A 25,441-nucleotide genomic window follows, 5' to 3' on the forward strand; every position below is an offset into this window, starting at 1 on the left:
ACATTAAAGTATAAATAAACACTTACATCAAAGATGTCCTATTTAAAAATTTAACCAGTGTGTTCTATGTAATATTGTCCTTTTAGGTTTTGTGCTCCAGTAGGGCAGGTCCTACAAAATAAGACCAGGTTACAAGAACATATTGTTCATTAAGTTCCTAGTGTAGTGTATCTTATGTATGGGGTCTCTGTGGTAACTACAATTTGATTGTGACAAATGGCCTCATCTTCAAAGATTTAGCATCTTTAGTGAGATAAGGATGATGGGAAATATGAAATGCATCAAGACTATGGCTTACTGGTTGATATTTGCTTCTGATTTCGCTAATATTAACAAATGCCTAGGCCAGTGCCTTCAGATTGTAAGTACTGAGTTGTCAAGGCAGACTTATATTAATATAATCATCTCAAGGGCTCTTTCACAACATAATTTGAAAGCAGAGCTCCATCTTTTCATTTCTTTATTACCTCTGTTATGTGTGTGACTTTGGGAAAGTTGCCCAAAACTAAAATCTTTTCCTGTTTCGGTCTTTCCAAAGGGATCATTCTAAGTCTTCTAGTTGCAAGTTGTTCTGCCAAGTATGATTTGGCCTATAAATTCATTTAACTTAATGTGTCGCAGCTTCTACCGTGGTCTTTGTAGTGTGTCCAGAACTGAATTTGCAAGGAAGATACTTAGAAAGGAAGGCTCTTATACATTTTGATTTTGGAAGCTGGGGTAGATACCTATTTCAACAAGGCTAACAATCTTTGAATTAATCCGTCACACAAGAATTCCTCCTTCACAGTTCTCCTTAATTACTGAGGCTTATGTGGAAGTTTTTTTTCAGGGGCTCAGGACTCCCCCCCCCCCCCCGCCCCTCGGCCTTGCTGGAATACCTTTTCGCTTTTTTCTCTCCTTAGAGACATACCTTCACTAAGGTATGGTCCTCTACTTTTATTAGAAGGTTACTGAAGAACTTCCCAATGGATTAAAGTTTCTGAGTTGTGTTTTCCCCCCTCATAATTGAAGTTGACTATAATGTTAACTCAGTTAATGTCTGTCTTCACATAAGGTTCCAAGTAATAAATGTCAACAAATGAATTTGTATCGTCTGTCAGAAAATGAAAAGTATATAATTCCACAGTCTTTTCACCTTATTATCTAAAAAACTGACACCCAAATTAACTCTTCATTTATACTATTCTGCCTGGTCAGGTGACTGAAAGATCTAACTAATAAATGCTTCATTCTGGAGACTCTTCTCTTTAAATGTTTGTTTTATGGCAAATTATATATGTGTTCATGTGTATACATGTGTAAAGAGACAGACCTTTGCTTACAGAATTTGGTTATAGTTATAACTGTGTTAGTGCTTTGCTATCAAATAGCCAACTACATATTCAGTAAATGTGCTTTTCCTTGTTATTAAGGGAACATAAGTTATTTCTTATGGGGCTGTGTACCTAACAAACTTCAGCTTTATTTTGTTGTCTTTTAAATACATCTTAGCAGTTTATATACAGTAGTTAGAAACTGTAAGTGTATTCTACTCCAGGAAAATCAATTAAATTTTCCCCACTACTACCTTATGTACCTTCTCCCTGCCAACTATTAAAAAAAATCCTTCCAGTGACTATTCCTTGATTTTGTTTGTTTTCTTGCCTTGAAGTTGTTTAGTATTTGAGATTTTCTCCCTAATTGTGGTTTTCCTAAATACTTTAATCAGAGCAGCTACTTTTCAGACCATTATTAATAAGACTGACATAAGTGTCCATTTAAAAAAATGAAAAATATAGCTCTCAAGCAAGTGAATAGTTCTTATGATAAAAATTAACACTTTCCTTCTAAATACACAAATGAATTTCTTCTGTTTCCCTCCATTTAGATTAAATTAGAATAGAGCAAATTTCATGTTCAAAAGACATGCTGACAAGTCTCTGGTCATACTATTCCATGGGTTTCAGTATACTAATCATCGAAACTTATTGTGCTCGTGTACTTAATAGATTTTATGTGCAGCTTTGCCTTAAAAGTATTAAAAACAGTAGGAGGCAGTTGTGTTCCACTCAAGCATGTGTGATGACAGATGGAGAAAATCTTTTCATGTTGACTTTTCAACAGTCATACTCTGCAAGACTTCAAGTCTTCTTGGCTATTGGGAAATTAAAAGTTGGCGATTCAGCCTTTAATTTTGATCCATCTGCTCAAACTAATGAGACGTCTCATTTGTAAGCTTCTCTTTGTGTTACCAAATGCAAGTACAGCTTTATCATTCCTGTTAATAATTCCCCTCCTCCTGTGTAACTTGCAGAATGGGAAAATAATTGATGCCTTAACCCTATTGAGATTTTTCTTGTTATACAAACTTTGTTACAGTGATAAAAAAAGAAATTAGAAACTGTCTCAGAGATTATGGCATATTTATAAGTGAGTTAACTTGTTCTGTTTTTACATTATCAAAAAGCTAGCATCCTTATTTAATATCTTACTCAAAATCTACTAACAGTTTCAGGAATAAAAGGCTTTTGTAGTCTTAAAGAGGGAAAAAAAGTTAACTTCAGTCTTGGAGTAATATGTAATATCAGGTCTTCCTTATTCAGATATGTCCTTGTTTTCTCTTTCTTCATTGTTTATAACTTTTTAGTAGATATTTCTGTTTGTAATAAGAAACCACCCTGAAAATTGACTACTAAATATGCATAAATTTAACTTCTGACTATTTGAGGGGAATTATTTCTGTTTCTTATCATTGCTTCTTAGTTTCTATAAAAATAATTATGAACAACTGAAACAAATTTTACTATGCTAACTTTAATAATGGAACTTTCCTATTGGCCTTTTTACCTAAGAAAGTTTTCTTCCTCCAGATATAATCATCTCTAATTCTCAGCACCCATGTTCTGTCATATCAGATTTGTTTAACATACCCTTTATTTGTGAATTATTTGAGTGCTGCCTTCTTTATTTCCTCCTCCCAAATTGAGACATATTCCCAAAAGAATATAAAAGCAAGATTCTTAAGGAGGAGACATTTTAAAAACTATGAGCACAAGAATTAAAGATATTCCTCCTTTAACAACAATGAGCACAAGAATTAAAGATATTCCCCTTCATGTTTGGCATTAAAGACAGTACTATTAAGGGAAAATTTCAGGAGCTTTTCCATATTTTTTTAAGATTTTATTTATTTGGAAAGAGTATGTGCACAGGTTGGGAGGGGAAAGAGGGAGAGAGAGAATCTTGAGCAGACTTCCTGCTGAGCACAGAGCCCCATGCAGGGCTCAGTGTATGACCCTGAGGTCATGACCTGAGCCAAAACCAAGAATCAGAAACTTAACTGAGCCACTTAGGTACCCCCAGTTCAGGATTTTTTTTAACTACAAGAAGCATTCGTGAAATCTCTACTTTTGGGTTTGGACATAATACATTTCAGATACCCAAGAGGAGAGGCTAAGCAGGATAATAATGGGTCTAGAGCTCAGAAAAGAGGTCTGGGTTGTTAACATAATATAATAACATATATAATATAATAACATAAATATAAGAATTCTTTTTTTTTAAATATTTTATTTATTTATTTGACAGAGATCACAAGTAGGTAGAGAGATAGGCGAGAGAGAGAAGGAAACAGGCTTCCGCTAAGCATATAGCCCGATGTGGGCCTCAATCCCAGGACCCTGGGATCATGACCTGAGCCGAAGGCAGAGTCTTTAACCCACTGAGCTACCAGGCACCCCATAAACATAAGAGTTATTTCTGTAAGGGCCATAATTGGAATAGGATGAAATAAGAGAAAGTTCTAAATTTAGAAAAGGTTTGGGAACAAACCAGGTAGAGAAAGAAAAGGCTATAAAGAAAGTAAGAGGATGGCCAAAGAGAAACAAGGAAAATTTTATATCATTAGAGCCAGGAAAAAAAAAAAAGGTCAAAGAGAAATTAGCATTTGAACCTACTTCCACTTCTATAATTTCTCTGAAATCCCTCAATTTTATTCTCAGCTGTGAGCTGCTGCCATCAGGAAATTTTACCTTTAAAGAAAAACTTTTATTAAGAATGCATCAAGCTCTGCTTTACCTTAATATTAGTTAAAACTACCTTTGGCTTTGGACTGTGGAAGGCTGAACAGCAGAATGCCTAGGTCAGCATAATTTTCTATATTCCTAAAGTAGTCATGGCTAATATATATAGTATTGTGATCAAGGATCAGCTTAGCAGCTGATAGTGCTCAGAAATAAGGGCTCCTGATCCATAATGTCCAATTTTAAAATTTTAGCTCCTAAATTTGTAATTTTAACTGATGAATCGTTATTATATTATACCACTGTCATAGAAAGAATTATATCAGTGATATAATATAATGAAAATTTATCAGTTACACATATTAACTTAGGAGTTAAAATTTGAGCCATGCCTACTTTAAGAACATCTGAAATGTAGTATGTCCAGACCCAATTCATAAAATTTTCACCCTAAACCAGTGGTGTGTTCCATCCTTAATTCTTGGATAAGTGAATGGCATAACTATAGATTTAGTTTCATAGCTCAGAAACCTAAAAGTTGTCCTTGTAAACTAACTCTCCCTTGTTCTCCTTCCTAATCCTTCATTAGCACCTACTCATTTTACCTAAGTGTCTTTCAGATTTCATTTCTTTCCATTCCCTCCTTCTCCTGAACCATCACTTCCACTGTCTAATCCAAGTAACCATCATGTCCATCAGCTGCTCTAACCATCTCTTAATTGCTCCACCTGCATCCCTTCTGGTCTTGCTCTAGCTGCTCTGTACATTGCAGCTGACTGGAATGATCTTTTCAAAGTACAGCTCCAGGATGACAGTTGAATGCTTCAAGCTCCTTTAAAGGGGTGTGGGGGCCCCTATGTTGTCTGACTTTTACCTTCCTCTGTCTTCATCACATACCTCTCTCCCTCATTTCCTACCCCTGTCTTCCTGGTCTTCTTTCAGACCCTCATCATGGAGATGCTCTTCTATTTACCTCTGAGCTTTTGCATAACTTAATCCCTCTATCTCACACATCCTTCCTTCATCTCTGCTTAGTTATCCTATATTAAATCCTTCAGATTTTCTGTTTGTTAGAGAAGCCTTTGTATACCTCCCTTCCTCTTTTACCTCCCTATTAGGAATGATGTAGTAGCCTAGCCTATGTCTTCTTCATAAGTCTGACTATAGTTACATTTTTTTCTTGCTGGTTTTGGTTAATGCCACTTTTTATTTTAAGATATCAGTCCCGTGAAGAAGATAGCTAACGATGGTCTTGCTCATCATTATATTGTCATGGCCTCACCAGTAACTGGAGCAGAGTTGGTGCACAGATAATGTTTGATGAATAAGTGAATAGGATATGGTAGTCTTTGCAAGTCTGAAGTAATCCTTAAGGAATTAGGGGACAACTAACCTCAGGGAAAATCAAGAAAATAATCATCCACTCTACAGTAAGCTGAATGTCCAGGCAGAGTATAGAACAATATGGAGATGTTGAATGACATCAAAAGGTGCTTTGATTACCTTCTTGAGGAAATCCTCCCCACCCACCTCCCGGTTGGCTATAAAGATCAGTGAAAGAATGTTGGTATTCTCCTTTAAAATGTTTCATTACATAAATTTATTCTTGATATTATTTCATCTAGTTATAGTCTTTTCTGTTAAGCATATTAAATTATCTCATTTTCTCCTAATTTGAGATATCCATCTGACTTAGCTATTTTTCATGATATAGATATCATTTGTGCCACCAGTTATTTGAAGTTAGTATGTTCTTTCTTTCTTTTATTTCTATTCATTAAGCCCTAGAGAAGTAACTTTTGAACCCTTTTAAAATTTTACATTTTTAAGAGAACAGAGAAAAAATTCATTTTTCTGAAATACAGCTTACCATAAGAGTACTCAGTTACATTCTTGAAATTTTATATATAATAGTTCCTTTATTAACCTTGTAATGTTCTCTTCATTTGTAAAAGGAATGTTTTTTAATGAAGAATATTAGTATTGCATTTTTACTTCATTGTTTTTAACATTTTTTTCCTAATTCTTTGAGGATTTTCATGTTACTGAAATGATACATTCTTGTAACAGGTGAATTAACACAAAGGTGCAAAAAGAAAAGGCTAAAGAATTACTTTCCCCTTACCTCACTTTACCTCCAGTACCTCCTACCCCTGAAATGTATTCAGTTTCTCCTGGTACATACAGATTAATACAAGTATGTACATATCTTTAGGAATTTGAACTTTTTTTTACATTGGTTGTTAGTGGTTTCTGGACTTTACAGCAAAAACTCACAGAGCACAGTAAAACAGTTTGAGAATGATGCTGAGAAATTTTGAGGGTATAAACTAGGTTTAGATCTATCCTTGTACAGATGATAAATACTTAGCCAAAAGATCAAAAGAAAAAAATAATGCTGTCCATAAGCTTGGAAAAAAGTAGAAGCAAAACAAATAATTTTATTTTCCTGAAACTCATTTTGTTTCTATTCGATACATTGTTGAGCACCAGTGAACTCAGAACTGCAAGGTGAAGCTTGTGTTCCATCCCTTTCATCTATTGTGTAGTTGTGTATCATCTCTATTTTTACATGCCTGATCTCAATATAAGTTCCTGATAGAAGTTAGTAACTTTTCTATCCATTTTCTCATTCTTTGCGGCTTCTTTGGTGGCCTTCTACGTTTATAAAGTGGCAAAATGTGAAGGCAGTACAGATTGCTTTGCGCTCTTCCGGATACTATTTTTTTAAACCATATTATTGTGTAATTTTCCTCTCAGTTTCTCTTTCACACCTCTAGAATATCTTACATAAAAACAGCAATAATTGTTGGGCTTTGCATATACGCTTTATGCATGTAACCAATGTATAAATGCATATTTTCTGACATAATTGCATGGTTTACGTAAAAGGTGAAGTTAGTGAAATAATACATAATTTGTTATAAGTTTTGTTACTTAAAGATTCCATGTAGGGGCACCTGGGTGGCTCAGTAGGTTAAGCTGCTACCTTCATTTCAGGTCATGATCTCAGAGGCCTGGGATAGAGCCCCACATAGGGCTCTCTGCTCAGCGGGGAGCCTGCTTCCCCCCCTCTCTCTGCCTGCCTCTCTGCCTACTTGTGTTCTATCTGTCAAATAAATAAAAATCTTTAAAAAAAAGATTCCATGTAGATCTATAGCTCTTTTAAGTAAAATATTCCAGATTTAGGAATTGATTTTATTAGATTATTTAGTAATTTATTGATGTGACTTTTGTAATTATAGTACTAAGTTATAGTAAGTACATAATTATTAGGTTAAATAATACAAAGAAGCTTTTAGTCTGTTTTGTAGTATTCACTTCTGTCAAACACTTTGTATATTCAGTATTTTTAATCTGTTAAAATTAGAACCTAACTTTATACTATTATATTATTATTTTATACTATTACAAATAGTATTTTATACGATTATTATTTTATACTATTATTTGAATTATTTATATTATTATTTAAATAACAGTAATAATACAGGCTTAGAAATTACTAAAACAATGTTTGACTGCGTGTAGTCCTTTTTCTGTCTTTTTATAATATCATAGAAAATTCTCTAGATAGCCATTCAGAATATATCACAATAAATTGTCAGAATTTAATTTGACAGCTGTTTTATTTCATTTTAGAAAATGACATATTGAATCTCTTTATTAACTAGTTTCCAACTGATATTTGGACTTGCAAGTAGTTGGTAGATACGTTTAATAAGTTTAGTTACCTCGATAAGCATTGACTACATTTTTATAGCCCTCTTTTGATAAAATTGGACAGACAATACTTTTTATTAAAGCTGAGTATAAAATTTTGTGTCCCAGGGAAATCTGATAGAGCTATTCATGTATCTACTCAAAGTGCATAAAAGGTAGGTGAATATTCAGATTAATTACCCATTGCAGCTTTTTACTGCCTTGCCTATAGCTGGAGTTTTTATCTTTTTGGTTTGTTATTGTTGTCATGTAGCATATAAGTGAGAAGGGGTGGGAAGAAAGAAATTATGTCTCTACAGATAATATTATAAATCAGGATTGTTTTTAAGGGAATAACACAACAGTCTCATATCTCGTTTTTTTCTTGGTTTTTATAAATGAACAGATAGGAAATACAGCTCTAAGTATATTCTGGCAAATAAAGTGGGCATTTCCAGACTTTATAACATTCAACTTAGTGGCTGCTCCTGAAATATGGTTAAAGACCTGTTAAGTCTTATGGAGGGTGTATACACACACACACACACAAGATCACAAACAGAAATAGGAGACACTTGGAACAGACTTCATGTTTAATCACAGAGCATCCTGTTGGTTGCTTCTCCCTAGCCTCCCACAGAGCAATATGGGTGAGAGCTGGCTGCCTCTATGCACATGGGTTACACCATAGAAGATGAGCTATAAAATTATGAAACTTGAAGCTTATATGTATGGTTGTTGCTGGCACATCTGTCCCCTCTCTGATCGGGGGAGTAGGAAGGGGATGGAGAAAGAGAAAGAAAAGCAGAAGAAGGAAGAAGAGGGAGAAGAACAGTAAGGGAGGAAAGGGAGAGAGATGAGGAAGGAAGAAGAGAAAGTAGACCAAGTGACCCAAGGACCTTATATTTTACTCTAGAATATAAACAGATGACCTCTTGAAGAAGGAAGGGTGAACTTGTACCCTGGGGCATAAGCAGTTCTCTCCTTGAGAGATTAGAAAGGAGCCTCTACACTTTATTACCCTTAAATGGAAGGAAATGGTTCTGGGGGAGTGGAGACATTCTCTGCCATTAAAGGTGGACATAACTGTCTATCTCTCAGATGGCCCTGACCATTTTCCTATACCAGGAACTTCAGGGAGGATTGTTTTCCAGCAAGACCTAGGTTTCTGGAAAGGATATATATTCTACCAAACCAGCCTAGTAGACTCTGCTTACAGAGGATGGGGAGGGGGTTTGGCTGGAGAAAAATCTGGAGAAAGGGGAAAAAAAGCTTTCTAACTTTACCCACATTGCATATTCTCTCCAGTAATATTTTTGTTCTGTTGTCTATAAACTTGGACCTCAATTTTCTGACTATGGCATCTGATTTACTTTGTCTTATAGCTATATTTTTTTAGATTCTATGGTGCAAAGGCCAAAAAAACTTAAATGGCTAAATGGATGGTCAAATGGCAAACTGACTTTTTTAAAATGTGGGCTAATATCTCAACTGTAAGCTTGTAGATATATCATTTTTTTGTTTTTCTTTTTTTTTTTTTTTTCTTAATGAAGAGGGTTCACTGAAGAGTACAGTACAGATTTATGGAGAATTGGGGTGTTTTTCATTTGTGTTTGTGAAAATGGCCTAAAAAAATAGAGACAGTTAAGAACCAATCTAAGACAAATTATAATTTTGTGATTTCTGATTTTTCCTTTATAGCAATACAGTTTTCATCTAGCAAGTAATTTTGATTAAGAATATATTGGTTCAGTATGATTTTTTTGCTGCCCAAGTAAATTTTTTTTTAAGATTTTTATTTATTTTACATACATAGAGAGAAATCACAAGTAGGCAGAGAAGCAGGCAGAGAGAGAGGAGGAAGCAGGCTCCCTGATGAGCAGAGAGCCCAATGCAGGACTCGATCCCAGGACCCTGAGATCATGACCTGAGCCGAAGGCAGAGGCTTAACCCACTGAGCCACCCATGCACCCCCAAGTAAATTTTTAGAAGTATATTCTTTTAGGAAGAATCTCCTCAGTCTAATATCATCTAATATTTGAGAATATTAATGCATAGTTGGGTGTTTAAGAATTATAAATAGTGATTATTGTCTAAGAAAAAAATGAACAATACTTACAGAAGACTTAAAAATACATTTTATGTTGTTATTTTACTAAAATTAGATTCAGTCTGGAACATCTTATAATGTTGAATAATAATAGGTCTTGAAGTCCAGTGGCATCTGTAGAAATGAAATTGTTAGCTTACTAATGAATTTTATTTGCATAGTAATAGACTAGCTAGTCTTCCTTAATTTGCTCTACAGAATAGATGTTGCTATTTTGGGGCTGTCAATAACAAATGTCAATGTAATTTGGACTGTCATGGAGGTCATAAAATATTTTTCTGTGTGTGATACTATAATGTATTGAAGAGACATTCTTTATTCTGTCTTAGCAGCCTTTATTGGATTGACTGGGTCTAGCAATTAATTAAGTTGATCTACATTTGCTCCATGGGAACTAATTAGAAGCAGTGTAGTTTGGGTCACATCATTCAGATTTTAGTCATATTTGAGAACATCTTTGACACAGCATGAAATCAGAGTGCTTGGATTTTTAGAACCTCATCATTATATTATTTTATCATTAAATTAATCATTGCAAGTAGGTAGGCTTCAATATATGTTCCTTATTTTTTTTTTACTTATGTGTGTATGTCTTTATGAACTTTTAAAAATTGATGATACTTATAACCTTTTCATACTTACAATTAGCCTGAAATTTTAAAATGGAAATAGTATTCTAGACTTAAAAACTTTACTGAGAATGGTTCATGATTTGGGATCTCTTTATGTGGTTTATTTGCCTCATTAAGGTAAAAGCTCAGTGGATAAAGAACCCAGTACAGAAACTGCTACACTTTCTTTTAGCATGTGAACTATATCTGAGTCATCAATCTAGATATTGAACAGAATGACTTTTAAAACTAAACCAAGACATTACTGCCAATATTCATCTAATATTTATTGAATATTTGCATGTGTCAGACACTGTGCTGAAGACAGAAATCAGAAGGAGACACTGCATTACTGTTGCTTATAATCTGATGAGGGAAACAAAGGTTAATCAGATGATTATACATAAAATGTAAATGTACAGATTTCATAATTAACTTTCACCCACTCATTTTAGCATGTGTTAATGAGTCTCTAACTCTGCCACTCCTTCCATTCCACTGCATGTAAGGAAGAACTGCTCCTGTCTCCTGTTTATTAATTTATTTTTCTATTGACTTGAATTTTTATTTTACTCAATGGGTTATTATCCATTATTGTATTACTTACTCTGATGATCTTATTAGCCCAAATTTGGCACTTGGGAGTCCCTTCAAGCTTGCTTCTTTGCTCTTTTGACATGCTCCTGTCCCAGAATTGGAATTAATAATTTCTGCAAGCCTGGCTCTCTTTTAGTAGAGAACGGTATTTAGAAACTGGTGAAAGTGTTTTATTTTTTTTCTCCCTTTGTTTTTTTTTTTTACATTTTTTTAAATTAACATACAATGTATTATTAGCCCCAGGGGTACAGGTCTGTGAATTGCCAGGTTTACACACTTCACAGCACTCACCATAGCACATACCCTCCCCAATGTCCATAACCCCACCACCCTCTCCCTAACCCCCTCCCCCCAGCAACCCTCAGTTTGTTTTGTGAGATTAAGAGTCTCTTATGGTTTGTCTCCCTCCCGATCCCATCTTGTTTCACTTATTCTTTTCCTACCCCCCAAACCTCCCACGTTGCAACTCTACTTCCTCGTATCAGGAAGATCATATGATAGTTGTCTTTCTCTGATTGACTTATTTCACTAAGCATAATACCCTCTAGTTCCATCCACATCATCACAAATGGCAAGATTTCATTTCTTTTGATGGCTGGATAGTATTCCATTGTATATATATACCACATCTTCTTTATCCATTCATCTGTTGATGAACATCTAGGTTCTTTCCATAGTTTGCCTCTTGTGGACATTGCTGCTATAAACATTCAGGTGCACATGCCCCTTCAGATCACTACATTTGTATCTTTAGGGTAAATACCCAGTAGTGTGGTTGCTGGGTCGTAGGGTAGCTCTATTTTCAACTTTTTGAGGAACCTCCATGCTGTTTTCCAGAGTGGTTGCACCAGTTTGCATTCCCACCAACAGTGTAGGAGGGTTCCCCTTTCTCCACATCCTCGCCAGCATGTGTCATTTCCTGACTTGTTAATTTTAGCCATTCTGACTGGTGTTTCCACACTTTCCAGTGTTTTATTTTTAAAATGATTATTTTCACTGCTTTCCCAAAATATTGTCCAGAACAATGAAAGAGATGATTGGATTTTAGAATTTTCAAACTTTTAACAAAAAAACAGAATGTTGAACAGAAGAGTTCCTCGTGAAGCTGTCATTTTCAGGCTCCGCCAGGGTGCTCCGAGGTGCCACACAACTTGCTGTCATGACATTAGGAGTAGGAAACGTGTGCTGTTTGGGAGGAAGAAATGAGATCTGGATCTCTGAGGTCCACTTCAGTAGCTTTCATCTTTTTATATACGTATTGAGCTGCAACAATAGAGTTTGTTGGAAGAAAGAATTCCACAGCCAAATAAGTTTTTAAACCACTGTCCTATAGCAGTAGTTTTTCATAATTTGCATAAGGACTACTAGTTTCTGTTCTTGTGATACCAGGTGGACTAATCTCTCAAGTGTGGAATATCAATTCAGCTTTTCTTAGAGAGATGGGAGATTTGGTCTTCTACTTTATCATGTGTGCATTAGACCTACCAAACCCATGGTTTTCCCTTATGTGCCTTGAATGCCATCTTGAATTCTAACTGGATACACTGGCTGAATGCAGTAGCCCGTACGTTTTCTAATGTAATATCTGTTATTCATCAGGCGACTATGACTCCTTCATCACCCGGATTAGGTACAAAGTCACATATTTGCATATAAGACAGGCTCTTAACTGAAAGTGCTGCACCAGCTCTAGAAACTAGGGTTGAGCCAGAAAGTAGAGGGTATACCTTTCCAGAGCACCTTCTCTCCAGTGCTGTGGGTCATCCGTATTAATTGTGAATTCTGCAGAGAGAGTTGCACAGTTCATGCTGTCTTTGCCCTGCTGGCCAAAATTTAACACCCCTCAGTTTGTTGACTTGTGTAAATGAAAATTTTTTACGTAAAAACCCATAACAAAATAAATTTTCAAATTTAAATGCTTTTTTTGCATAAAGAGCAGTTACGGGTGTGTCACAAACTTGTTAACATCATATGTGATACAAAGAATATACTCCATAATCATCCTTAAATGAATTCATACCATGATATAAATATTCTGTCATTACAGTTTGAATCATTGCCAAAACTCCTGTGGAAAGATATTATTTACTTGAAAATTAAGATGGATAATACTCTTAATTTTTTTCTTTAATTATAGTTTGTACTTATTAAAGCATATTTTCATCATCTTCTGATCAGCTCCCAAATAATCTTCTTTTAGGTGGAAAGTATTTTAAAGACATTTGATAGATCATCATTATGTTTACTTTATCACTGAATTTATGAAAACATCATGAAGTTCATTAGTCCACCTTCTTATTACAGATGGTAAAACTAAGGCTAATAATATGGCCAAAGCTGGATATCTAGTAAGCTTTGCAACTGAAACTAACATGGCCTTTTTACTTCCCTTTCAGTGTTTCTAACCCCCTGCGAAACTGACATTTTAATTTAACCTGTTATTGCCCTGCAAAGAGAAGATAATGCAGAGAATGTGAAAAATCTGCCTTGAGGAAATCATCAATAGTACATAAAAAATCTATAGCAACCCAATAATTTTCAGTGATGAATTTTTTTAAAGATTCTTTTAAGGAAGTATATGATCTTTCAATTATTAAAAAACCATTTTTCACATTTTTAAGAAATGGATGTCAGTAGGTGCCTTTTAAATTCTATCAGGTTTCTCAGTAATTATAGTTCGAATTGATACATCTTTGAATATATGATGTAAAGTTAAACTACGTAATCAAGGTGAGAACACTTTAGTCATAAAGCCTATACACATTTAAACAAATCATTTCTTCAACAAATTTTCTTCAGTACATTCCTTTTATATTAAAGAATGAAGAATAAAAATGCAACTGTGGCAAGCCATGATAGCTATCATTTATGGAAAACAGGATGAGAACTGGTGATGTTTAGCTGAGGAAAGTCCAGTCAATACTGAAGATAATGATGGAGTTTTTCAAATCTTTAAAGAATTCTTATGTGTGAAAACAAGTGCATTTGTTTTCTATTGTCTTAGAGAATAATACCGACCTTGGTCCCAGTGAGTGGTATGTATAGGCATCAGATTTAGGAAGAATATAAGGAAGACCTTTGTGGAACAACTAAACTTTTTTACCTACTGAATAGACCACCTCTTATGTGCTAGGCTCTTTTCTGGGACTTCCTAATTATCGTTTGTTGTATCTACACCAGCCTTGTAAGGCAGGTACCATTATCTTCAAATTACAGCTAAAAAAGCGAAGCACGAAACACAGGTAAACTTGCCCAAGCTTTTCTATTATATGGATGCTGAATTATGATTCAAACATGGATCTAAAATTCTGCTGGTATTCGAAATAAGATTATAATATGTTACATAGGTTATTTTGGTGTTATATAGGTTATTTGGTGGTTATTTTGGTTATTTTTTAATTTTCTTAATTTTATTTATTTATTTTTTTAATACAAGAGAGAGCACAAGCAGGAGGAGCAGTGGGCAGCGGAGGCAGCACAGGCAGAGGAAGAAGGAGGCTCCCCATTGAGCAAGGAGCTCCATGTGGGGCTGAATCTCAGGACCCTGGGATCCTGACCTGAGCCAAAGGCAGACACTTAACTGACCAAGCCACCCAGGCATCCTTATAAGAATTTTTTCTTAAACAAAAAAATTAGTTTGAATATATCTTAAGTTTGTTTAAGTAATTATGAACAAGGAAAAATAATATTCTTGATATGTTTACTTTTATATTTTACAAAAAACTAGAAGAAATGTCTAATACTTTCTATGCTTAAAACAATTTTAATGTATAAAATTCACTTTCATCAATAGCATATACACTGTCATTAAGTTACTTAATGTTTATAAACTTAATGTTATAAACTTAAGTTATAAACTTAATATTATAAACTTAAGCTACTTAAGTTTATAAATCTAATGATTGTTTTAAAAATGAATTCAGCGGGGCGCCTGGGTGGCTTAGCAGGTTAAAGCCTCTGCCTTCGGCTCAGGTCATGATCCCAGGGTCCTGGGATCGAGCCCCGCATCGGGCTCTCTGCTCAGCAGGGAGCCTGCTTCCTCCTCTCTCTCTGCCTGCCTCTCTGCCTACTTGTGATTTCTGTCTGTCAAATAAATAAATAAAATCTTTAAAAAAAATTTAAAAAAAAAATGAATTCAGCAGTGCCTGGGTGCTCAGTCGGTTAATTGTCCAACTCTTGATCTCAGCTCAGATCTTGATCTCAGGATCATGAGTTCAAGTCCTGCATTGCGCTCCACATTGGGCATGGAGCCTATGTTAAAAAAATGAATTCAGATTCCAGATTATTGAATGTATGAATGTATATGGTGCACATATGAATAAGATATAAATTAAGAATTTATAGAAAATTTATTCAAGCATCTCTTGGATAACATAAATTGTATTACCTCTAAAATATATACATATGTTTAATGTCTTTTTTTTTTTTTTTAGATTTTATTTATTTATTTGACAGACAGAGATCACAAGTAGGCAGAGAGGCAGGCAGAGAGGAAGGGAAGCAGGCTCCCTGCTGAGCAGAGAGCCAGATGCAGGGCTCAGTCCCAGGACCCTGGGATCATGACCTGAGCTGAAGGCAGAGGCTTTAACCCACTGAGCCACCCAGGTGCCCCTATGTTTAATGTCTTAAGAAAACATTGTTAATCAAAAAGTTTACAGTAAAGAGAAAAAACATTCAAAATATTTACCATTTTGAAATTCTAAAAATACTTTTTTCTCTGTAAGTTTGTGGTCTTAATATTTTAGAGACTATGCTGACTAGAACTGTCTTATGCTTCTAAGTATATTGTACAGTGCCCTGATGTATGGTGAATTGATTGTAAGATTATTTTCTTTGCAGTGGACTTAGCTAGAAAAATGATGTGTATTTTTGGTGTCATGGTATATAGTGTGCACTAAGTCCTCCAAGTTTGTTTTCATTATTACTGTACATTTTGATAACAAGTATCTTTTAGGGTTTAGAAAATGTGAAGTATCATGGATTTCTTTTAACCCAAATATAGCACTTAAAGCTCCCTACCAACTCAAACGTAGAAACTGATAAATATTAAAACTTATTCCTTTAAAGAAATTTGCAAAGAATATATTTCACTTTCAGGGTAATGCCTTAAATATAATTCAGTAATGATAACCTGAATCTATTTATCACTTAAAAGCTTAGGTTTCTTGAGAAGAACTGCAGATTCTCAGCATGAGAGTCCAGAGGTGGCTGTGAATTGCCGAGTGTAGATCTAATTACACAGCTTGGAGCTGCGGAACCAGTTCTCTCTACTCCAGATTACTTTTCTTGGTGTATTTGCATAATTTAATGCATGAAGACTAGTCAGTGAATTATACAGTTTTCTGATATAGGTAGGACAAGGTAAATTAACCCTGTCTCAGGTAGTTTGTATTTTCATGGTCTATCTAATAAACATTTAACCACATCATTTTAAACTAAAAAACTATGTGTTAGTAAATTAGTTGGTTGCCAGGAATATCTGATAATAAATGCTAGTTGTTACACCCATGATTATTAAAATAGATGATTTTAAATTTTATTATTTTAGCCCTATTTTCAGAGCTGAACTATTACTTTTAGTAATAATAGTTTTGTGGATGTAATACAGATAGAGTAGTGTCAGATTTTCTACCATTATTAAACGTAAGAATACTTTCTTTATTCCTGTCCATCAGTAGGACATTGTTTTGCTTAATGAGTTTGATTAATTTGATTCAATGTAAATATAGGTAGCTTTGATTTAGGAACTGTCTTTGACTTCAGAGTCCAGAATTTTTTTTTAAGATGCTCTCAGAATAGCTCATTTTATAAGTAGTTTCTTTTTTAAATCATAAATTTTGAACTTTGCAATGGCCTTAAAATATATACACATATAGCTATACAACAGTATTAGAAGACTAATCAGTAGCAATTTTGGTTTATTAAATATCAGTGAAATGTTTGCTAATACATTTTTTAAAATAATCCAAGAAAATTAACTATCTAGTTGGAAAATTTGAAAGTTAACTTGATACCCCATATTCCCATAAATGTATCAGTGAAAGTATTAACTCGGCCTACATCCTATTATAACTTATAAACTTTTAAATTCAAATTTCTGATCATATTTAAAAAAATAAATGTTTTCTTTGAAAACTGATCATTTTTAACATCGGAATTTCAGCTCTCATTTATTGAGTACCTACTGATTGAATGATAGTTTGGAGAGTGAGTCGGGATGACAAGGAGACCTCAAAATGAGTAAGATGTAAATTTGCCTTTAGGCAACACCCAAGGAGGAAATATAACTTGATGCAAAGAAAGTAGGCTTTCGAATAAGGCTAATTCCCTATTCTGCTCTTGAATGAGTAGCAAGTTATTAAAACTCTGAAATTCAGTTTTCTCATCTGTAAATTACTAATAGTATTACCTATCTAATAGTGTTGTTAATAGTGAAATAGAGAACTGTGTGTGGCACCTAGTACTGGGCCTAGCACATAATAAACATTTAATAAATCATGCCTTTTATTGTTAGTCGTAGTAGTTATTAACAAGTATGAACAAAGTGCTGTGGGAATGATTAATTTCCCTAGAGAAATTGGATAATAACCATTAGAACTGGATTTAAAGGTTTGTAGAATTTCCATGAGAGAATTGGCAAGAGACGTAAGTAAAATAAAACAAGAGCAAATGCATGGAGGTTTTGAACAATAGGAAGAAGAATTTAGAGGGAATTTAGAGAATTTAGAGAGACGACGCCCAAAGACCAATAATGAAGAAACTTGAAATGTCAGGATCTTTAAATCAAGTAGTTTGCTAACTTGAAGAGAGGACTCCAATTAATTTTTCAATTATACTTTTTATTTCTTTTCCTTTTTATTTTTATTTTTGTTGTTCTTATTGTTGCTATTTCCTCCCATAGTTATTCATGTAATAAATAGCAGCTTCTGTGTTCCCCATCTTCTCAGACTCTAATCTTTTGCCATAGTAACTAAATAGAAGCTCCAAAAGCACAGGGAGGAGTGCTGGGCTTGCCCACTCGTTATGTCCCCAGGGCCTATCATGTAATTGCTGGATGATGGCATACTTGTAGAGGAGCTATGTCAAGCATAAAAGTAGCTAAAAATAAAAGGTAGTCAGTGATTAATGCTTAAGGAGCACATGAATTTGTTAGATGCTCAAAAGACTAATTCTATCTGGAAGCATCAGGGAAATTTTTATTATATTAATTTAACCATATTAGTAACATCCATCTCCCCCATGTAGGTAAAAGGGCTTCTTTTCTTTTTCCTAATGAAATTTTATGAACTTGTACTAACTTTTCAAGCAGTTCAGTGGCTGCAAAGCTATATTTTAAAATGTTTAAATCAGAGTTCCCTTTTGTAAGATCTGTCTCCAATAATCATTCTAACTCTCAGGGGTACCTCAGTACTCTCTTGCTCATCTTGACTCCTCATAAAAAAGCACCCCCCTTTTTAAGTTAACCCCACCATTTAAAATTTTTTCCTGTTGATTGTCCTTTCAATTTACAATGATAAAATTGTTTCTCTGGTTTTCCTATGATCTTTCTGTTTTCTTTTATACTTCCTTGAGTCATTTTTTTTTTCATAATGATAGCCTTCTCTCTATTCAGTTTAAAATCTCTAACATAAAAATAATTTCACAAGTATCACCTTTAGTGGTATCATTTTTTCCTGAGTCTTGAATGAATTCTATCTTAATACATATTTTATAATGAGATTATTATTTGCTTTTCCAGATATTACTGCTCCTCTATGTCCATTTCTGTCAAAAATGTATATTTACCACCCTCTGGATTTGCTCTCTTCTCTGTACCTTTGACCTCTGTATACGTTCCCTTGAAATGCTATTTATTTTCTTCTATGAGAACATTTCTCTTTTCTTCTTAAAGAATTTCCAGGTACTCTGAAACAAAATAAATTTGTCACTTAGATCAAAAGTACCACCATCACCCTTACAAGTACATCGTCAAATATATTTCAGGTTTTTACTTTGATACCATAAATTACCTAGCAATAAAATAATCGTATCAAATATACTAGTATAGTAGTATATTATAAAAAGTTTTTATAACCTCATTGTCATCATTGATTATTTTTTCTGTTCAATATAATTTATATATTTTATTGTAAAACTATTAGGGCTTGTTTCAGTGGCTAAGACAAACAATACAAGAAATACAAAGGAAATTTCTTTTTATCCTCTCCCACTCCCGTTTTGTGAGGCATTTTATTTGGTGGGTGTCCGTCCATATCTCTAATCTTAAACACACGCATCCTTTACATATATACTCAGAATAATACTATGGAAATTGTTCTTCAGCTTGATTTTTTTGCACTTAACACCATATTGTGGGTATCTTTCTAGATATCCATTTTTGAGAGCAAAATCCAGTGCTGTTTGTGCCTACTGTTGGATTACCAGAGCCACACAGTGCTTGTGAAGTTCAGCACCTTTTCAGATGTTTATGGCTATTTTTTGCTCGCTTATCTGTAAATTTCTTCACAGCCACAGAGAAAAATGCTGGCAGAGTTAAAGAGAAAATAACTGTTTCCATACTAAACAAGGTACCATAAACAAAGTCCAAAGATAAACTATAGGCTGGAACAAAATATTTGCAATATAGGAAAAGACAAAGCATATTATCTTCCATATACAAAGAACACCTACAAATTGGTAAGAAAAAAAAAATCTCCAATAACAAAACAGACAGTGTTCAGAATAAGGAAATAGTTAAATGAATAGTCATATATTTGACCTAACAATTTCACTTCTATGAAATTATCCAACAAATATATTCACAAAAGTGAAATAAATCTTGTGAACAGTTATTTATTACATTATTGCTTTAAATAATGAGAGATTGGAAACAACATAAATGTACTGGCTAAATTAAGGCATTTCTAAGTAATGGAATACTATGCAAATGTAAAAAATAAAAGAAACTGTACTTATGTGAGAAGATCTTCAGGTGGCTTAAGTGTCTTCAGCTGGCCAGCATTGGCAGGCCTAAAATGAGAATTCTGTACTTACTTGCAATGTCCCACCACAAATGTCTTCTGATTGCACAGCATGCAGAATCAAACCTTTTTTAAAATTGTGTTTACCTGATCACATAGATGTGGTAATATGACCACAGCAATAAAAACTATTTCGTGCTTACGAGCTCTTATGGTATACAAGATATTTGAAATACATCTGTAGTGGCACTCCCCATTCAAACTATATAGAACATAGAAAATGATTTGCCGGTGTTCTCCATCCTCCCAAATACACCAGAATGTTCTAAATGGGGCACAGGGAAGGTTTGGCTTGATGCAGGCTCTCAAATGTTAACATAACATGTGTCAGAACCACCAGGAGAGCTCATTGAACCAGATTGCTGAGCCCCCTTCTTCAGAGTCACTGACTCAGATCTGGTGTTGGACCCTTAGTTTGTAGTCCCTTAGTTTGTAGTTCTCACACATTCCCAGGGGATGCTGATGCTGCTGGTCTGGGGACCACGCAGATTTAGAATCACTCTTTGTTTAGGTCATTAGAGTTAATTCTCTTGAGGAACCTAAGTTAAGAAAGTTGGAAAGAATTGAGAGCAAGACACCTAACAGGACAGTTAGAGTGAAAGCATAAACCACTAGGACATGAAACTCCTCACCCTAAGGCCTCATTCTTTAACCAGTACAAGAGTGAATACCTTACATTAAAGAATGTCATTCTGATCCCGGAGTCCTGGGATTGAGTCCCACACTGGGCTCCCAGCTCCATGGGGAGTCTGCTTCTCCCTCTGACCTTCTCCCCGCTCATGCTCTCTCTCACTGTCTCTCTCTCAAATGAATAAATAAAATCCTTAAAAAAAAAAAAAAAAAAAACAAAAACAGAATGTCATTCCTTAGCGGCATTTTCTGTGGAACATCTATCTGCCATGTTGTCTGTGTTTTTCAGATATTTCTTTTCAGTCTTCCTTCTTAGTGGAAATTTCTAAGGAAAAGTCTTTGACTCAACATTTCACAGTTAATCCTTGCCCTCCTCCCTCCTGTTTTCAAATAATCTCAGGCTTAAATACTCCTTTAATTTTCTTTTTACTTCTCATTCATCTTGCACAGCACCTTTACAAAAGCTGTTAAAGGATAAGTGGCCTTTTAAATTATTTCATGTGGTGTCGATATGTACACATTTGAATCAATGGGGAATAAATATATAGGTATCGATTTATAGCAGTCATTTACTGATCTCACAGTTTAGTCTTTTAGGCCAAATTCATTTTATTGTTTATTACTCTTACAGTGGTGCTGATACTTACCACTTCTGACAGGTTTTCAAAGTTGCTGTACAAAGTGTTAACATCTCCTTAGAACTTGTTAGAAATATAAAATCTTAGGCACCTGGGTGGCTCAGTCAGTTGAGCAACTGCCTTCAGCTGGGGTCCTGATTTCAGGGTTCTGGGATCAAGCCCCACATCTGCATCCGGATTCCGTGCTCAGCAGAGTCTGCTTCTCCCTCTGCCTCCCCACCCCCAACTCCGGCTCTCTCTCTCCCAAATAAATAAATAAATCTTAAAAGAAAAGAAAAAGAAATGCAAAGTCTTGGCTTGCTTCACATCTACTTACTCTGAGAGGGTGGTGGGGGAAAGGAGCAGCAATTGTGTTTTTAGATGATTTTGAAGTGCTCTAAAGTTTGAGAGCTATGACTTTACTAAATCCAATGTTTTCACTTACATTATGTACTTCAAACTTTATATCAAACTTGTGACTCTAGAACCTATTTGTGGAGTGAGGGAAATAAGAATCGGAGAAATTAAATAGTTTGTCCTAAATCACTCCTCTTTAATAATATTTCTTTTTTTTTTTTTAATTTTATTTGTTCATTTGAGAGAGACAGAGATAGTGAGAGAAAGCAAGAGTGGGGAGATGAGGGAGAAGCAGTTTCCCCACTGAGCAGGGAGACCAATGCAGGGCTGAATCCCAGGACTCTGGGATCATGACCCTAGCTGAAGGCAGACACTTAACCCCAAATGAGCCAGCCAGATGCCCCTAATAATGTTTCAAAGTAGAATTTTTGGTATTTTTCAAATAATATGTCCTTCCCTCTGAATACATTGAAACAATATGAGTTACTTAAACCTTCTAGTTTTTAGAATCATTGTTTACCTCGGCTTTCACTCTTTCATTACCTTTAATCAGCATTTCATGTAAGGTACACTGTCTTTGGCACATCAAATAAAAGGACCAAATGTAAATTCACATACTCCCTCTCCTATCCCAGGACTGATTTAATAATAGATTCTTAAACTAAATGGCTTTTTAAACTAAAAACAAGTATATACAATATTTTTAAATGCATTAATCTAACAAACCTCAAGAAAAAATATAAACAGTTTCATAAAACTATTAAAATTTACCAATGTTGTTGACTTGAATCTACTGTTATAATCTTATTTTAATGACCTATGCCTATTTAACTGCTGTTCAGTTACCAGTAGTGTTTCTAAGATTGATTTGGAGTTATTTATGCCAAATAAAACAGTGCTGTCCTCTCTGTTAGTTATAATTTTTATATGTCTATTAAAATTAATTAACCAAATTAACAAACCATAAAATCAAGTATGTTATAGAGACCCAAAACCTTGTAATGGCTTCTGTTGGAGCCTCTAAACAGAAAACTCTTAATAAGAAAAAGAGCTTATTTTACTGAACAAGAAGTGATGGATCATTTAATAAAAAGAAATTGCTATTTTAAGTTGTAACTAATATTTCTCTTGGCTGCAGTAGAAAATAATTTGCAAAATGATAAGTTGACAAGTCAGACTGAAATAATTAATGAAGATTTAGGGTCATATTTTATTTTCCCTTATGTTCTTTGTATCAACAGGATTTACATAATGTGGCATTTGAATTATGGAGAATAGAAATCTGGTTGCATTATAAAAACCCATCTGGGAAATGATCTTGGGGCTATACTGGTTATATGAAATACCTTCATATTCCCTGATATTCCATATATATATATATATATATGTGTGTAAATAAAGATACATTATTAAGGAGTTTTTAAAATCATCTCTTTAGTAGCGGTTTTGTTTATGTTTCCTTTTTTTAACCTTAGGAGAAGAAAACTAAGTTGGTGGTAATTATTAACTAATTTCACACAGTAGTGCATTAGTTATCTCAAAAGTTGTTAATAATTCAAAATTTAGGTCCCACTCCTAAATATTCTTAGTTGGTTTTAGGGAAGGACCCAGAAGTCTATTTTAATGACCCCAGCACTGATTCCCATGAAGAGGTCCCTGGATTTCAGTATGAAAAACTTTGAAAGAGAATGTACTTCTTCAAGCTAACACACTAAAATTATGAAGGATAAGTATTTTATTGTATTTTTTTTATGTTAAGTTAGTCACCATACAGTACATCACTGGTTTTTGATGTAGTGCTCAATGATTCATTAGTTGCATATAACACCCAGTGCTCATCACAACACGTGCCCTCCTTTCAATACTACCGTAGGCTCCTTCTTCCAGCCTGCACCTGATTCTATAGGAGATAGGGCTGATGACTAGTGATTCTTCCTCGCCAGCAGGAGCGGACCCATTCGGAGCCTTGGACTCTATTTCTCACCCTATCCGTGGTGCTCAGCGCATGGTTTGGAATTCAGTAGGGACTGTATAAATACAGCGCGGTGAATGATTGAAGGCAACCCACCAGCTTCATGGTTCGCATTCCTGTGTTATCCATGCTCCGTGTGTAGTTTTTTCTCCTTCCTTAAATTGTACATGGCTTATAGAAGGGACCAGGTCTTCTGCATTTCCATATTTCCTCTTTCAACAGTACTTTACACATCCATGGCTAGAAAATACTTACCAAGTGAAAAATATTTTGTGCTTATTTAGTACATCATACTAGATTGTCATCTCCTTGAGGGCAGAAATGTTGCCTCTCTCTTTCGCAGAATTCTCGGGGCTTGGTAATGATTCTCAGAATTCTCAGAAACATTTGAAAGAATGGATAAATAAAAAATAAATAATTTCATTTTAATTTAGATTTTCTTAGAATTTATTGTTAGGGTTTAGTGAGACTTTGTTTGTAATAAAACTTAATTTTACAGTAAGAGAAAAAAGTCTGCCTTAACTTTCTAAGAAGAAACTCACTGTTGAAGTACCCTTACTTTTTATGAGACAATGTGAGAGATTCTGAACTGGTGAAGCTTCGGCAGGGCATTATAGCTAGCAGAATTTTTCTAACTTTGTATTAAACAGTTTATGTCAATAATGATGAAAATATTACAATGAGCTTAAGTGGTGGACTCCTGACACCCCATGAGATAAAGATGTTTTCCCAGAAAGCTAAGAACCTATCAAAATCAGATTTGGGGTTTTTTTAGTTGAAAATAAGGAAAACAGAAGAATTTTCCAAATAATCATGAAGCTTACTGAAATAACTTTTATTCATATATTCTTAGGGATACTCTGATGATCATATTTCTTTTCAAAACACTTTAGTATCAACAAATTAGTTAGAGCTCTAACCAAGTATGAAAGCTTACACTTTCTATCCTTGATGGCTGTGATTAACTAATGTTAAATCGCTCTACATGACTTGCAATGCTTATTTTATTGTCTCTAAATGCTTTGGGAGTTTTTCATTGAGGAATTTTGGTCTTCTCCAGATTATCTACTCTCCTTGACTTTGAACACTTTCTAAAAGAGTACTAGTAATTCAAGCATTCCAGTTTCTTGAATGTTTATACTATGTGATTTTACTCTCCTCTGGATTATAATTGACATCCCGTACATGGAACAGTTTTTTTGGCAAGTTTATGGGCATAAGATTACTGTGAGTAAATTATGCAGTGTGTATTCTAGACCTGTGTCACTCCATCTCCTTTCCAGTCAACTCCCAGGCCTCCCTCCCCTTTTCACCTTTGTTCGTTTTCAAAATGACCTTCTCTTTTACTTAGGTCAGCTAGCATGAGCTTATCAATTCCTTGACTAAAACCATCAGTGGCGCATTTTTCTAAATGTGTATCATGGAAATAACACTGTTTTAGCTTCTGGGAAAACATAATTAACAGATAAATATGGAGAGAGATTGAGGGAGAGGCAAGAATTAGGACCTCCATGTTGCTGAGGCCTAAGGGGAATACTATGGTAACTCCAGAGAGTCTTAGAGCTCTCAATTTTGTTGCAAACTGGGCCTAGAACTTGTCTTTAAGTCACCCACACTGCTGATTGTCCTTATTTTGTTATGTATCAGATTTTGACTAAAATGCCAAATTACCTAGAGGGGCTTTATTCACATCATATAAAATTGAAAAAGATCGGTTGTCCATATAAAAGAGTAAAAATTAGTGTATTATAGTAATGTCACTTTGGGAAGGCTGGGGTTGAGCTGAATGGGGGTGGGGTGGGGGATTTGGAAGCCAAAGAAGAA

The 25,441-nt window shown here is 34.6% G+C and overlaps 1 protein-coding gene across 1 annotated transcript in view; it reads left to right on the plus strand.

Annotated features, from left to right (window-relative positions):
• The window catches only part of ASCC3 (activating signal cointegrator 1 complex subunit 3), a 341,793-nt gene that overhangs the window by 154,971 nt on the left and 161,381 nt on the right, over positions 1 to 25,441 (plus strand). The window lies entirely within an intron of this gene.

Source organism: Martes martes (genome assembly GCF_963455335.1).
Source record: "Martes martes genome assembly, chromosome: 6".
Classification (NCBI taxonomy): domain Eukaryota; kingdom Metazoa; phylum Chordata; class Mammalia; order Carnivora; family Mustelidae; genus Martes; species Martes martes.